We start from the raw sequence: 18,176 nt of genomic DNA, 5'->3' as shown, positions 1-18,176 counted from the left end.
GATCTTATTAATAATCGGTTGAAATAGGATATATAACTAAATTATTGAAAGAGTAACCTCAATTTTTATTTTGAGCGAGTAATGAAATTTGATTACTAGTTCGAATTCTTTCAACTGTGATTGAGTGGGATTTAAATCATCTAATCAATACATCAGTACTTAGAAAATTGGAATAGGAATATATAAAATCCATTACTCACTTTACGCTGCACCAAATTCGTGTTGATTATTTATGGACTACACTAGTACTGTTAGTATGTGCCATTTATTGTTTAAAGTGTTGTGAAGATCAATGTTTAAAAAAATGCAACCTCACAAAAATGTCGAACTTAATGTAAAATTAGTGTACATGTAGCTTGATTGAATTCTTCGGGTACTGATGTCTTTGTTTTGCGATACACTCCTGAGATAACTCTCTCCTTTAAGAAATTCTAATATTGCTTTGGGTTTCCACCGCCCATTTTAACTGGGATCCTTAAAGAAGGTAAATTAGTCTTTTTACGTATTCATTAGTAAGACTATTTAATGTTTATTTTTCCAATATTTTTGTCATGTAATTAATCTTGAAACGCTAGCCCCTTTTTTCTTTCTTTTCTCTATATTTTGTTCATTGATTTAATAGAGCAAAGGAGCATAAGCTTGACAAAGTTAGACATCGCTTCATGGATTTAATTATGTGATATATGTTTTCTTTGTGATTTAAACTAGTTCTAAGTTAGATTTCTTAAAGAATACAAGAGATCCCTTGTTTTTCTTTTATATATACTTCCTGTAAAAATAATTTATAGTGTCATATTTTGAAGCAAATCTCCCGAGAATGATACTATTTTAGAAATTATATGATTGTCATCAAACAAATACCTTTTCGAAAATGAAGCTAAACTCTTGAAAGCTATTGTTTGTCAAGTATGACTCTACAAGATCCTAGATGCTCAGTAATGGATGGTTGAGCTGTGCTCGACCAATTGTATGACGATGACTTGAGCAACCATAATGTTATATAAAATTCAATTAATTGGAGCTAGATGATTGGTAGCTATTCGGAGTAAAAAGCTTTACGATTGTCATTCAAAATAGCGTAAGCACTTATCCATTATCAAAAAAAAAAATAAAAAAATACACTGTAATAAATTGTTTTCACTAAATAAAGTAATATCCTCCACATGACGTGTCTTGTTTATTAATAAATTTTGTGATATTGTAAACCTACCTATAAATAAAATGAAGAAATAGACCTTCTTTCCTTCATCGATTTAATTAAATACTTGCATACTTAATTTTAAATAATAAAATCGAAATCTAGATATTAATAGCAATATCCTATTAATTAACTGAATTATTTAAAGTATTAAAACCATTAAAAATTTAGTTGAATTAAATGACTAGATAATTAATAAATCTAACACCCCACCCCCCAAAAAATAAATAAATTATATTTATAATTTAATTTAAAATTTTGGTGTTCTAGTTACTTAGCTCATGTTTAAAGGACATTATTTCGAAAAAATGGGGTTTTGAATAGTGAATTTTTTATTTTTTTTAAGAACGTGTGGTTTAAAAGTAAGACAAAATTTTGTATTTACATTGCGGGTCGTAACTTACCCGATAAGGAATTTCGCTACCTTAGGACCGTTATAGTTACGAGCGTTGTTCACCGGGGCTTGTCTATCATTATAGACAAATGAAAAACTTTCTCAAGATTCTTATTCATCCACTTGAAATTTTCAAAACAGTTTGGTAGAACTTGAAAATTTCAAGTGGATGAATAAGTAAAAAAATATTTTTTTTCTTATATAAATATCTAATTGAAAATGAGTATTAGAATTAAAGGATTTTGTTTTAAAGAGAGACAAACATGAGTTTATTATTATATATATTAAATCAAAATATTTCAAACTGAATTTTTTTTAGAATATCTAGAGAAAGAATTAAAGGATTTTGTTTTAAAGAGAGACAAACATGAGTTTATTATTATATATATTAAATCAAAATATTTCAAACTGAATTTTTTTTAGAATATCTAGAGAAATTTATGTCCAGTCTTTTATTTCGCGACTTTAGTAAAATAATTCAATACAAGACAAACGCCATCCATCGTGGATTTAACATTTCGGACAAGAATTAAAATGTCGGTAAACAAAATCAATAATGATCATATCTACTATATGAGTATAATTGTCTTACTTTTTCCCCTTTGTATGGGGATGAATTATTGATTTTTTTTTTAATTAATAAAAGTGCCACAAGTACGCTAATGGCACGTTTGCTTATTTCGTGGATAAGATTTGATGTTATGTGGAGTTGGGTCGAATTATGTTGCAAAACAATATGCCTAGATAAGTTATGTCGAATTTACTTAGGGTGTGTTTGATAGGGGTCAATTTCATGGAAAAATTTCCACCCAAATTGTAGTGTTTGATAGCATACTTTTTCCATGGAATTTCATTTTCTTGATTGTTTTGAAAATTGTTCTTTTCTTGGTTTTCCTTGAAAACAAATTCTCACTTTACATTTTTGTTTGTTTTGTTTTGTTTTGTTTTGTTTTGTTTTTTTTTTTGTTTTTGGTTTTTTTTTTTTGGCAATGAAAACAAATTCTAAGAATTATTATAAAAAATATTTCCCTTTAATTGACAAAAGCCAAACGAATACCAAAAGATAGATAATTTTCTTAAATTTCTTTTTGTTAGTAATGGAAACAAATTTTATTTTCAATACCAGTAAAATCTATTTCTTTAATTGACAATTTTTATACAAAATAAAGTCAAACGACCACCAAAAATCACTTTTATTTCAATATTTTTCATGTGAAAAATATACCAATCAAACACAATAAATTGACAATTCCCAGGAAAACAATTTGCAGGCAATTCAATTCCCTGAAATTCGTTTTCTTTCCACCCAAATTCCATATTTGTAATCAAACGGACCCTTAGTGTTGGACTGTTCAATCTAGCATGATACCCATATTATATTTGGTTTTTAGACAAGCCAAACTGGCCTAATGAAGTAAACGGACATAGAATAGAAAGAAATGAAGCTGCGAGAGGTTAAAAAAAATAAAAAATAAAAAAAAAATTCCCCCCAAATTCAATGACTAATGGTCACCTAATGACGCTTTATTGTTTTAATAAACAAAAACAGATTCTACTTTAATCATATATGCATGCAAAACACATCTTTAATCATTTGTCCATACATTTAATAAACTCATCGAATATACCTTCTTTTTTTTTTTTTTCATAATTATTCCCCACATGTGAAGTAGACTTACATAAACAATACACAAAAATTGGCCTCATAAACAACAATTCAAAGGCATATAGAGAAATATTGGATGACATGCTTCTGTTATAGACATACATCTCTCAAATGGTTTTATAAACTTCCAACCAATGTGAGATAGTGCAGTTTATAGATACAATTCTCTCCAATGGTTTCATAAACTTCCAATATGAGATAGTGACGTAACAAAAATGTTAAAAAATTATAGACTAATAAATCTAATTAGGCCCCTGTTTGACCCCAATTTCTTGGTAATGAAAATGGGTGAAATAGTATTTTTTTTGAAAAATGAGTGGTTGAAAAAGAATGAAAAGTTTTCAATTTACGTGTAATATTATTTTATGGAAGATTGTGTAGTTGAGAAAATGAGAGAGAAAAATGGAATGTAATTTAATGGGGGCCAAACGGAGGCTAACAAATTATTAATATAATTTCTTTTTTAAAAATTACTGTTTTCATTGTATTTTATTATTTTGTATGTATTTATTGCATCCAATTCAACTTCGGTTGAACCTTTTGACCCTTAACCTTTCACCTTTTTCGGATCGATGACCCAGTAGATTTTCAAAACATCGCACAAAATAAAGCGAGATACCTGGTTTAGAATTCACACATTTACTAGGTAATGTTCCATGGTATGCATTGATGATTAAGAAAAAAAATGGGTGATATATGTTCAAATATAGTGTAGAACACATTTGAACTTCTATTACAATGTATTCTTTCAAATTCAAACTATTTCTCAATATCTTCTTTAATTGTTTTGGACTATTGAGGCATGTATTGAATGCTAATGAAATCTGCAATTGGTCACTATTCATTAACCAGATTTCTCCAACAATGTTGACACATTATAGAAATACTTTTTACGGTATTTGGCATGCAAAAATCATGGGTCTACCAGAGCTACCTACTTCGATCAATTAACCAAGATTTTAACCTAAATTATTGAGGCTCGAAGACTTATTGTGCTTGGAACAGCTCCTTGATGTTGCTTTTACCTTCCCCTTCAATGAAATTTGGATGTAGACTAGTAGAAGTGAACAAATAGCACAATCGCAGAATTACAAATTTTTACACGATTTGTTTTGAATCTCGATAAGTTACTCAAAATTGATAGAAGGTCAACGATTATGTGAGTTGCTTAAGCAATCCAAATCAACCTGTGTTATGGTGATGGGACCGGAAAATGAAAGATATTTAATAAAAATGCTATTAAGGTATTAGGTTTTTTTCACCAAACAGTCCACTTTGGTCCCCATTCTATGTAGTGAATTCGAAAAATCAAACCCCTGTAGATAGGTCAGCCCAAGTACAGGGACGTAGGAGTTTTGTTGAATAATTAATGATCAATTGTCAAAGAAGTGGAAGAAATGTCATTTTCCTTTAGAGTAACTATTGGTTTATGTCCCCTCTTATTAAACTAAAATCTCTATATATAAAATATAATATTGATTATTTCAAATATCAATTCTTTTTTTCTTTTTTTTTTTCAAATTTTTTGTGTTGAACTTGTATTTTTAATTGTTTTGTGGTGTTCGTTCACTTACGTTCACCCCACTACTGAAACAAACTATCTTGCCCTAGAAACATTTTGGCCAAACCAAATCATTTGTCTACATTTTGATATAAAAAAAACACGACGTGTATCAATATTTCCTAAAATATCATTAAAAAAATCTATTAAAAATGAATAATTAATTTTAACAACACATTCTATCAAATGTTTACATATGAGTTTCTTCACATTTAATATTACGTTACGTAAATTATACATAAGCAATATCACATTTTTCCTAGAAAAATATATTTGGATAAGATGTACTTATAACTAATTTCAATCAATAATAACTTTCACCTAAATCAATTATTGTCCATTACAATTGGCAGCTTTCAGTGTCCAATAAGAGTAATGATGCCATCATTATGATGGATCGTCAAATTTAGATGGTATTGAATGATAGATGAAATAATACTATTTTCTGTCCTTGCATTTAATTAAATGTCACGTAAATGTTACTGTGTTACTACATGATCACAAACAGCATTGTTTGTCCAATAAAAGATGTGTTAGAGCATGTACGAATGACTTGTTAAATTTAACGAGCTTATTCTATATAACATCGAGCATACATAAATTTAAAAAGTAAATTTTTTTATTCGCTTCAACCAATTCTCTATTATAGCTCTTTAATTTTACTTTCTCTACAAATTTTTTAAAATAAAATAATTTTTTAAAATTATTTTATTAGGCATTGACATATGTATAAATAGAGAATTAGAGCATCTCCAATACAACAATGTGGATTGTTGTACATGTGACAAGGTAAAATAGGAATGAAGAGGAGCATCTGCAGTGGGAATATGGATTTGGAAAATTGTGGATCACATGTACAAGTAGGGCCGTACTTGTGCTTCGCGGGGTTTGAGGCGAACTTCGGAATTTGAGCCCAGGCCCTAAATCGTAACAAACAATCCCTTTTTTAAAAAAATAAAATAAAAAATTAGAAATTTACGGAATTAAATTTGTTAACTTAAATCAACAATAAAACAACAAATAAATTTTTTGATATTCCTTCCTTCTCTTTTCATTAAAGTATTTATTCATTTCTTTTGAATACATGGGCATAGTGGGTTAAAAGAAAAAAAGGGTAAAAAGTAAAAAATGGGCCCCCTAAAATTCTGAGCCTGAGGCGGAGGCCCATCAGATCCGGCTCTGTGTACAAGAGATTGTGATGATCATAAAGCATCTCAAAAAAACTATTTATACAAGATAGAATCTATTTTAAATAGTCAATACTTTAAAAGATGCTTCGAGATAATCTTTATTTTAACATTTAGAATAAAGATGGACCTTAAAAAGATGCTCTTTATAAATGGAGAGATTTTGTAGATACTTTTAGTTTGACCTTCTCAATTCAGATAATCAATCTCACTCTCTATAAAATAAAAAATAAAAAATTCAAAATAGAGAATCTATTGGAAATTAATTTCAAGGATTGACTCACTGAAATCTATAATAAAAAAGGTTAAACCCCAACCTTGAGGGCCCCCATCGTCTCGTCCCTAGAGTTTTGTGAAGGAGGTAAATTATGGAATGTATTCTAACAGGCCAGGGAATAAGAGTTGTTTGTACACTGCGCCTACAAGGATTTCAATTCCATGTATCAGAAATCGAACCCCCACACTACGATTGCCAGCAAGGCGTGAGATAACCCCACTCTTGTCCTTTGCACTACTGAACTATACCCCGGAGGCATCTAAAATCTATAATATCTTACATTTCAAGTGTCTCATGAAGATGCTCTTAGGAAAACTTTTATGATTAAGCTAGTATAACTAATGTCATTTAGCCCCTATTTGGTTTCACAAATAGGTGGATTAAAATTTAATTCAAAGTTAACACTAAATTTTAACTACACATTTTATGAGAACTTTTAAACAATACATTCCATATACTTTTATCGAAATCGAGTGACTAATTAGTAAATCTACTTTAATTCTCTAGGAATCAATAATGTGAGACTGTTATGATGGTTAAAGCAAATTGTTTGACTTCTAGAAGCAACATGGTACTCTTTCTACTACTATAATAATATAGAGATGGCTTTCAAATGAATTTTTTATAGATATAGAACACCCATCTCGATAAAATGATTTCAACCACTTATTAAAATGCGCATTTTTGTCTCCCAAATCTAAGTTGAGCGGCCAAGCTACTTGTAACTACATATAGGCACTGTATGAATAAACTTGCTTTCTAAAATCCCAACTGAGGCCCCAGTGGTAACCTAACTAGATAAACATTGAAAATTGAGATCTAGGGAGAAGAGAAATAAATCTCGTAACGAATTTGTTGGAGGTAATGAATGATAGGAAGTGCTATCATTGATGAGACATTAAAAATCTAATTTTTATATAAATCAAACGGGACTTAATTTTCACATAAACTCATGATATCAATATAGAGTATGTCTAGGAAGTATTTATAAATGTTATAAATGAATAATGAATAAATAGAATTAATACATATGAATCCTTCAAAATATTTGTATAAAAAGGTGATTTGAGGGTTTATAAACACCAGCTAGATAGCATTATTATTTGACTTTTGATTCCTGCCCAGCATTTCTAGTAAGGCCAATTGGGCTGTAAAAGCCCGATTTAAGAAGACTGCAGCCCAATGGACAACTTACAAAGTTACAAAAAAACTGTTAGGCTTACATGGTCGGCCCGTCACAGGCCTTTTGACCTGTTACCGTACCCACCTAGGCAACTTAGCGTGGAAAATTGGAAATGTTAGTAGTGTTTGATTCACCCAATTCCATGGAAATGGGTGAAAAATGGGCCAAAATGTAATGTTTGATTCATAAGATTTTTCACGAAATTGGTTTCCAACTTTTATTGGAAATTGTGTTATTTGTTGATTTGGCGATTTATTTATTTTTTGGGCAATGGAAACCATTTTTAAGAATTATTGTAAAAAAATATTCTCTTTCATTGATAATTTTCATGTAAAACAAAGTCAAACGAGCACTAAAAAATAGATGAGTTTCTTGAATTATTTATTTATTTATTTATTATTATTATTATTTTTTGTTTTTTTGTTTTTTGACGATGGAAACCAATGTCATCCCAAATACCATAAATTCTATCCTTTTAATTGATAATTTTCATGTAAAACAAAGTCAAACGAACATAAAAAAACACTTTTATTTCAACGTTTTTCACGTGGAAAATTATACCAATTAAACACAATAATTTACAATTCCCAGGAAAACAATTCTAGACAATTCGATTCCCTGAAATTCGTTTTCCACCCAATTCAATTCTATCTTTGCAATCAAACGGACAATTTCTTTCGTTCTTAGTTTTGAGGTTTTGAGTGTCCTACCCAAATAAAAAAATATTGTCCATCTTTGATTTAATTAATAGATACGTATAAAGAAAAAATAAAATTATATAACAGTTCGTTGAATATAAAACTACAGTCTAACCTCTCTAAAATAATATCTCAATAATTAATAACCTTTAACATTTAATAAAATTTCCTGGAATTGACCGTGTTATATAGGTATAATTTAATATTACTACTATTTAATAAATAAAAGAAAATATCAAAAAAATAATTAGCGAAATCATGGTTCGTAGAGAATCATTTTATCTAGAGTAGCGTGTTTCTGCTCGCTTATTCTAATCTCAAAATGCATACCTTAGAGTACCATTCTTACAGTTAATTCTCTATTGGAGATGGCGAGATGCATACCAAAATCATTGATAACTTACAAATAATAAATATATAAGACTAAATTAGCATGATGTAGACTTTCTAACTACATTGAAGTATATAGTGACATTAGCAAATTTACATGAAATAATTTGTTTAAGTAGATAATCTATAAATTAATAATCTCCTAATTAATAAAGTTCTTTACAACAGACTGTATTAATTTAGAGAGGTCAGACTGTACTACATAGCCAAAATACAACAAATATATTTTCCACCATTAAAATCAATATTTATAGGACCAACGTCCATATTAACATAGATTTATTTCTGTTGTTACTTTTATTTTATGCAATGAACTTCAAATCGCGTTCCCTAGACACAAAATACAAAGAAAATAATACTTCAGCGGCCTTTATATAATTCAACATTGTGTGATCTTATTTCTCTTCAAATTATTTAATTATTTACTTTTTGCTAGTTACTCAACAATTAGAGTTATTAACTTTTAAAAAACCCAGAACTCGCTCTACCAACACTTGAAAGATCGGCTAGCTTGCTACAATATCAATTCAAACTTTAGTATTGCCAAGTTTATATTTTAGTTAATTTATAAGTTCGATCTTACGTGTGGAATTATACTAATCAAAGCAACAAGTCACTTTTAAGTAGTTTCTAAATGTTTAAACAAACAAGTCTAGTTAATCTTACGTTTGAATACCGCAGTTTGTAAATTATGGAAATCAGTAAAAGCACAGAATTTGATGACGGAGAAACTCAATGTGGGAAAAATTCTAGGAGCAAGCCAGTTACCTCCACTATAAACAATTAAGGGAATACAAGGCAATTCTAGCCTCACAACTTCACTTGTTCTACCTTTGTAATTTCTGTATCCACCAAGACTCGCTGTCTCTATTCTAGTCTTACGATCTACTGCTGTAGATACCTCTAGCTTGCTAGACCTTTTAATCTACCTCTTGTAGGCTCCTACTATCGTTTATACCTCTAGCCTCCTGCTCGACCTCCTAATCTAACTTCTGCAGCCTCCTACTATTGTAGATACTTCTAGCTTCCTGCAGCCCAATCTATTGTCTAATTCCAGCGTCCTGATCATACACTGAACGTCTCTCCCAAGTGGAATACCAAAAACCGCCCGTTCTTGTGCTTTTCACTATGCTTGAGTCTACCTCTCTCAATTTACCAATAAGAGAGTCCCTTCATCAAAAGATTAAAGAAACATGATGTTTTGTATTCACGAACCTTGATGTTTTCCCAAAAAGTTGGTTGCTGGATCACAAGATCAATCTAATGAATTCAATGCATGAAGCTCTCCTTGGATCTCTCAAGAATGTTATGAAAATATGTAGAAGTGAAGGCAGACTGCAGCAACCACGAATTTCAAGTCCCAGACTCTTGTTAGATGACATTTTTGACAAGCAAAAAAAAATTATTGCTGTTAGCAACATCATTCTTGGATTGTACTTCGATGATCAATACATGAATTTATCCTTTATCAGAATTGTTATTTAAATTCACCAGTCAGCAACATCCAGAGACGGATATAGGGGGGGCTGGGCTGTAGCCCCCCCCCAGGTCCAAGAATTTTTTTTAAGGTATTTTTTATTTTTTTTTTGGGGTAAAAAATCAGTTTTTTATGTGTAAAATTTTTTTTTCCACGTAGTAGCCCGGTTTGAAATTTTGTAGCCCGGTCGTGAATCTAATCCTGGATCCGTCCCTGGCAACATCATAGATGAATTGTACATTAGTAAACGTGGGACCTTCACCTTATTTTGGACTTCCTCTCAGGTGTTCAAAATTACTATCCGTCTTGAGTAGCTTGAATTATTGTTACGTGGATTCTAAACTGGCAATATGTCATGGAATTTTTTCCATCCTAACAGAGCGTGCATATAGCACAACAAATAAGATTATAACATGGATCAATAGCCTTCAAAACATTTGTTTTTCTTTTATTTACTACTAATATTGATATACAAAGAACTGCAATGTTGGATTTATTAATTATCTTTGAAGAGCAGTTTCATATTTGTGATCAATTGTAAACTCTCTTCGGACATGACTGTAGGCAAACACTGCATCAAGATTTCTCCTAACACCAAAACTACTAGAGCCAATTCCTATTCGTTGAAATTGTTCTTGAGATACTTTAACCTAGAAGGCAAACAAATCACTTTCGATCCTTTTGTTTTGTCTTGGCCCTCGGGTTACTATAACCTCGATTTTGGGCAATAACTTTCTATCATCTAGGTTCATTCTTAGGCTACTTAACATGGAGCTTGGGGGGATCATGACAACGATTATCAAACAAAAGGCCATGAGACTAGGAGTAGAGCTAGGGTGCTAAATTTTTTTAACAATTATGCTATTTGTACAATCATGTTTGACAATAATGGTTGACAATGTTGATTTTATCAAAATTCGAGCCATTGATTTAAAAAATAGTTTTTGAAATGGATGAATATAATGTTATCAAACGTGAGTTGTCAACAAAGATTGTACATGTAGCATGATTCAATTTTTTTGTGCGGATGGAGGTCATCAGATCAACGGGCTCCCCTTAAGTCCCAGTTTGATAACCATTAATTGGGTAAAAAGGAGTTTTGAATAGTGTTTTTCGGAAAACTAGTCAACATCGAACTTGCATTGTACGTTATTATGAAATACTTTGTAAGTAGTAAGTACTGTAAAAATAATATTTGAATATGTGTGAATATTAATTAATTTACAATTAATATCAGGGAATATACGTGATAATGAGTGTTAAATCATTTATTTAATTTTCAATTAAGTAAAACCATATGTTAATTTGCATTCATGGATGTTAATAAAGAAATCATTCTTGAATGTGAAATTCCAATCAACTTATATTTAGAATTAATAATGGTGAAATGCATAATGAAGATAAATATTAATTAGATGAATGTTAATGTTAATTAATTGAGAATTAATAATGAAAAATTCATACATCGATGAAAGCATATAGGTAAAATGAATCTGTCAAATGTACATGTACATTGATATAACTAAATTGTTAAATAAATTAAACACATTTTGAAAAACGAAAAGTAATGTATTATTGAAATAATTGAATTATTGTAGGGTAAAAATCGTCCAAAAAATAATTCTCACTAGATGTGATATTTAATTTATTATAGAAGATTATAGATGTGTGGTTAAAACTTGGGAAAAATTGTTGGGTTTACATGCAGAGTATTTTATTGTGTAATGTGTGATTGAAAATGAATATATAGAAATAAGAATTTTGAAAAAAATAGTTGTAAAATAGCGGTTAAATTTGCCTCTAGATGAGATGTCTCGAATGGTTGAAATTAATTTTGTCAAAAAATACGACCATTAGGAAGTGATATATGAAAATCTATAAATAGACCTTCTCAATTATATTTTTCACTTCAAATTAATTCTATATAATTCGTTTCTAATTCTTTCCGTCTCCAAATTATGCTTAAATAATTTTTGAGTTTTGTTTCAATATTTAGTATTTGACATCTTCCGTTTTGTAATACTAAGGTCAAGCATTGATTCGCCCAATAAAATTAATATAGTGTTATATTAATTTTAGAAGAAACATTGTATTTTGGGATAGACATCCATCTGATCCTGTAAGTACCAATACATGGACCGAAATATATCTTAAGGATATATACATTCGCATACATCGTTTCATTTCATCTCCTTCTAATTTCTACGTTTCACTAAGTCGATATTTTATGTGCGATCCTGATTTCAAATATAATTTCTTCACCAATTTATCCAATAAATATAAATAAACAAAATGACAAAATCGGACGATCGCCAAAATCCTAAAGACAAAAATTCCAAGTTCAATTTATCGACATTTTCTTCATAGATCTGGACTTCAAGTGACCTGCAAACTCATAGAAAGCTCTGGCCAATTAACGGTATGAATTTTTATAAAACGAAGTTCAAACAAGGACTCAAATTTTAAAAAATATAACTTAAGTAATGTTTGTTTTATTTTTTAATATACATTTTCTCAACAAAATAATTTTGTGTGTGGATCCATAACTTTTTTATACTTAAAAAAAAATACAAATTTTATTCTAAAAATGAATAAACAACTTATTTAACTCTTATTTTAATTAAGAGAATACAAAGTTAATAATCTAAAAAATAAATGGTATTATTTCATTTTTTCTGGTTGTTGATTCGCAGTACATATTCGAATTCATTTGTGGTAACCCATCTTACCGTATTCTCTATATAATCTTACAACTAAGGGCAAAGCTACATAGAGGCCAGTGCAGGCATCGACCTCATCTAGGATTTCTTGCAGTAGTTGAAGACAATGCCCGCACTGGGATTTCCAAAGGATTAGATCCGTCGAAAACTTAAAGGTTGGATGCAGACCTCAACTTGCTATTGTTGCAGTCTCCAGAAGCTTGAACGTAGAATGGAAGAAAAGGGAAGATGAGTTTTTACTTGGTCAAACTTTTAATTTTTGGGAAAAAATCATAATCTAGGAGTATTATTTACACCAATTCAAAAATCAGGTAGATAGTTTGAAAATTCAAAATTCAGGTATATATTAAATTAATTAAATAAATATAATAAAGTCATAGTTAAACAATTAATGATAACATATTCATAATTATAGATCACATATTTAATTACTAATCACATATCATCAGATTAATCGGTCACAGATTATTTCGTGGTTACAAATAAAAAATTTCTATAGGTCACAAATTATTTCAAGGTCACAGATCATTTAAATTATAGGTCACAGTTTATCGAATTTTAAGATCACAGATTAATAGTTAGTCTAAATGGTTGGTCACATGTACCAAACAGCCCACCACGGATCTCGATCCAACACCAATCTCGACCACAAATCACCATCACACGACCGCTGCTTGCATCAAACTGCAACCTCACCACCATCACTGCAGCACAAAATTGGCACCACAATTACCATCGCAACCTCACCACCAAAGCCAGCACCACCACCAACGGAACACACAACCAAAACTACTTTACAACCACCATAAAATAAAATTCATGGTAGCACACAGCTCATGGCTCACTGCACCCACAACACATAAGCCACCAAAATCGTCGTCCTACCAATTCTCCCGCACCACCATCACCACACCGTCACCCCACAACGTAACCAGCACTACCCACATCTACGTTGCACAAAGAAGCTGCTGCAGCGTCGCCACCGTACTATAAAACGATTAAGCAGACAAACCAAACCCTATGACTCTCTCTCTCTCTCTCTCTCTCTCTCTCGCTACTGACCTTAAAGCCCTTGACGCTGAGCTTACTTTAGGCTTGTGAGTTGTACTTGCTGCCATCGAGTCATCGACGTCGAGCCTCCACCCTCCGCCACTATCGTTGCTGTAAGCCTTTCTTTCTTTTTGTTTTTGTTTTTTGGTTCATTTTTTATGCCATTTTCATTAGGAAATAATTTATGATTTTGATTTATGCTTTATGATTGTGAGCTTGCTGAGGTTTATAATTTATGATTTTCTTATAGTCATTGTGAAATATGGATATTTAATTCACAGGACGTTGTGAAAATGTTTACCATTATACTTTAATATTGTTTCTCAATATTTGCTCAATTTAAAAGTTTAAAATTATTTTACTTTCAATGTTAACATATTTATAGTTTTAAAATTTTAAATGTTTATCACTATACTTTAATTTTGCGTATTGTAAATTTTTGGAGGCTTAGAATTTTATTACTTATGATGATTCTTGCCAATGTTGTGGTCCTGAGTCATGAGTTTCTAATAATTGATCACTCCTTCGGCTGCTTTGAATGGCACTGCCACTAGAGGAAGTGGGAACCACAGTGAGAAGAAGTAGCAAAAACCATAGTAGCATGGACTAAAAATCGGACTAAAAAAATCACTGTCATCAATATATAAAATTGCGCCCGCACTGGATAAAATCCCTGACTATGCCCCTGTTTACAACGTTTTCGATTTTCTTTTTATGCAAAGTGAAAATTCATCCTTTAATTTTATCCAAAGGAGTTGACAGCTTTATTTCTACGTACCTGTGTTAATAGTTATGCCAATTATATTTTAGGACATTGACTAGGCGTTATTAATGATGGGTGTTGCGTGTTATCATACTTGGCCAACCTACCTGGGCCAATGGCCCACTCAGGCAGAACCACGTGGCACTCCAGCCGAGGTGGCATATATTGCCGAGGTGGGCTATGGTCGAAGCCCTTCAAGCCAAAGTCCATTAGTCGAGGCGCCTTTTACCGAGGCCTGTGAATGTAACCGAGGTCCACATGCTGAGGCCTATGAGCCGAAGCCATGATATTGAAGCTTGTTGAAGTTAGCTGAAGCCCTCAAGTGGAAGTATTGTATGAAATGGCCGAAGCCCCGAAATTGATGCAAGAGCCTCCGAACCACAAGGGAGCATCCTCCATGGTCACTTCTTCCAAGAGATCGTCTGCACAAAGATCTTATTCGAATAATTGATGGAACTTTTGTCATAAGCATAAAGGTGAAGTCTTGTCACTAGTATGGAGGCTCTGCACAAGCAATAAATGCGCAGCAAGCTAGCAAGTCAAGCCCCATGCCTAGGATAAGATGTTTGAATCAAAGAGATGAGGCCACGTGCCATCTCATCCAAGGGCTCCCATTTCACATGTATCACTATAAATACTTCTCTTGTGTAACATCAAAAGGCTAATGCAAGAATCAATACAAAAAACTACACTTTACTCAACTCTCTTTCTCTCTCATTTACTTGCAATATACAAATTGAGTTTACACATATTTACATATACATTTACGAACACCAGTTGGTAATTATTGTACAATTGGATCACGAACAACCCGCCGGATTCCGAACGTCACCGTCTTGCGTCGTTGGGCTACTCCTACGCCCTTTGTATCGCTTGTTGTAGACCGTCCACGTGTCATAGCGTGTTGGACATTTGCCTACGTGTGCGCGGGTGGGACCGACATCTGTTGGCAACATTTTTTGGGGTCAACAGATTGACGCCGTCTGTGGAAAACCATACCATAACCGCGGGCAACCTTGTGGTAAAAGCTTACTGAAAGGACATTTGGGCAACCCCCCTTGAAAAAGGATTTGTTCTTGGAAAAGAACAGGAGGAAGCCCCATTACTTAGCGAAATCTGAAGTCGGACAAAAGAAAATGAGCACCAATGAAGATATTCCCCCCAGGAGAGTAAGAGAAAACACGAACGTGCCTCCTCAGCCCGCTGTCCCAGCAGCTTGGCAGAGACTCCACCACCACCAAAGAAGAGGTGGGATGCGTGCGACGGCACGATTATAGAGAGAAATGGCTGCCATGGCAGCCAACGTGAGGGATATTGCTAGCCAAAATTTGGCTATGAGGGAGCTTATGGCCCAAATGCAGGACTAGGGAGACTTCTCCATTCCTCCATATACCCCCTAAGGACACTACTAGCAAGAGGATGAAGTCCAAAGTCATAGAGCTACTACGCCAGACTATGGCCGAAGTGGAAGCCTATTTGAAAGGGAAGTGGAAGTTGATGTTTCCTCCAACTACGCTTCTGGCCGACCCACCGAGATCCAAATGAGCCATGATAATTTCCCACCTACGTATGAGCAAGATCCAAGACATGGGAGGGCAGGAAGTGTTTTTGACAGAATCAGCCCCGCCGAACCGAGGCTAAGGCAACAGTAGGCTCAACAGCCTTGGATAAGGCCGCCTCCTCCACCTACAATGCCCCAGCAGGTGGAAAGAAGGCAAGAAAATGCTCCCTGTGTTGCTCTGCCTAGAAATAGGCGGCAGAGGAGAGAGGAAGAGGCTAGGGATCTCCCCGGGACCTCTCACCAACAACCGGAGTATGAGGCTGATAAGTACGACTCTGATGAACAGCAGAGGTCCTGCGACTTGGACGATGACGATGAGAACCTACCATTCTCAAGGGAACTAAGGAATGTCCAGGTCCCGAGCCACTATGTTATGCCAAAAATACCAAAGTATGACGGAAGAGGCGACCCGGAGAAGCATCTGAATGCTTATAAAACCTACATGAGCCTAAGAGGCGCCACCCCAGCCGTGAAGTACAGAGCCTTCCATTTAACGCTTAGTGGAGCGGCTGAAATTTGGTATAGCAGATTGCCACATGGGAGCATCAGAAGCTGGCCCGAATTCAAGACAGCATTCTTGAAGAGGTTCGCAGTGAGCAAAGAAGGAGAAGCCCCCATCCAACGTCTCCAGGACATGAGGCAAGTACATGGGGAGTCCCTAAAGAGCTTCTTATCACGCTTCACCGATGAGATGACGTACTGCATACAAGTCAGCGACCGAGAGGCACTATCCATACTAAGGGGAGGTCTGAACATGAATACCTTATTCTGGAGAGATGTGTAAAATCAAGACCCCACCACCTATGACGCCTTACTCGAAATGATGAGAAGAGAGATCATCAATGAAGAATTGATTGAACATAGGAACTGGGCAAATAGAGGCCTCCCGCCTCCTCAAAGACAGCTCGGTAGAGGCCCGACCTCCCACCTGATGGGCTACTAGATGAACCAGGCCGGGAATGAGAACTCTGGTCAAGCACTTGCCACCACCACTTTGAATGCGGTTCCCACCTTGGCATATGAACATGTCAATCCAACGTGGGCGTGAGGAGGCCGCTCCCCGTCAAAGGGATGTATCCCCACGGCGAAGGGAGCATGATGCGGAGAGGCCTAGGGAAGGGCGTAGGCACCAAAGAAATCGACAAGCTAGAGATGAAGCCCCTATCCATGAGGTGGACACCATATTTGGAGGTCCGTATATTGGCGGTGAAACACGAAACGCCAAAAGGAACTATGCCCGGGAAGCTAAACACCCCCCTTTGACAAGCTACATTATGGGTAACAGCTCCCGAAGAAACCAGGTTCCACCCATTGTATTTACCTAGGAAGACGCAATGGGAGTTCATTACCCCCATTGCGATGCACTTGTGGTGAGGGCTGTCATAGCCAGGAATGGGCTCAAACGAATGTTAGTTGACAACGGCAGCTCCGTCAACATTCTATTCGGATCCACCTTTGATAAAATAATATTGGATCATCAGCTGACGCCCACCACCACTCCATTGTAAAGATTTATCGGAGATAGCATCACTCCAAGGGGAAAGACAACACTAGCGGTAGAGATGGGGGAATCCCTACGAACAACGATGAACTTCATGGAGTTCCTCATTGTTGACAGCCGGTTAACCTACCATGGGGTGTTGGGCAGATCAGCCCTAAAGGAACTGGGAGCAGTCACCTCCATCCACCACCTATGCATGAAATTTCCAACAGAAAATGGGGTGGCAATGGTGAGAGGTGACCAAAGAGGCTCGAGAGAATGCTATCTAAGCTCCATCAAGAAGGTAGAGCCCCGGGACATCCATGTAATCATAGCTGACATGGTCATGGCTGACGTCCTAGGTGATGCTCCCACCGAACAAGAAGATGTTGATATGATCGATGCACCACCTAATTTGGAGGTGCTGGTCATCGATGAAATTGAGCCCCGCATTATGGAACACGAGCCTCAGACATCCCCAGTAGAAGAACTTGAGAGCTTCTCGGTAGACCCCCGAGACCCATCAAAGGTGCTGAAGGTAGGCAAATGCCTATCCAACATTCTGGAGGAA

This window comes from Olea europaea, chromosome 20 (assembly GCF_002742605.1).
Source record: "Olea europaea var. sylvestris chromosome 20, O_europaea_v1, whole genome shotgun sequence".
Taxonomy (NCBI): domain Eukaryota; kingdom Viridiplantae; phylum Streptophyta; class Magnoliopsida; order Lamiales; family Oleaceae; genus Olea; species Olea europaea.
This window is presented reverse-complemented; position numbering follows the sequence as displayed.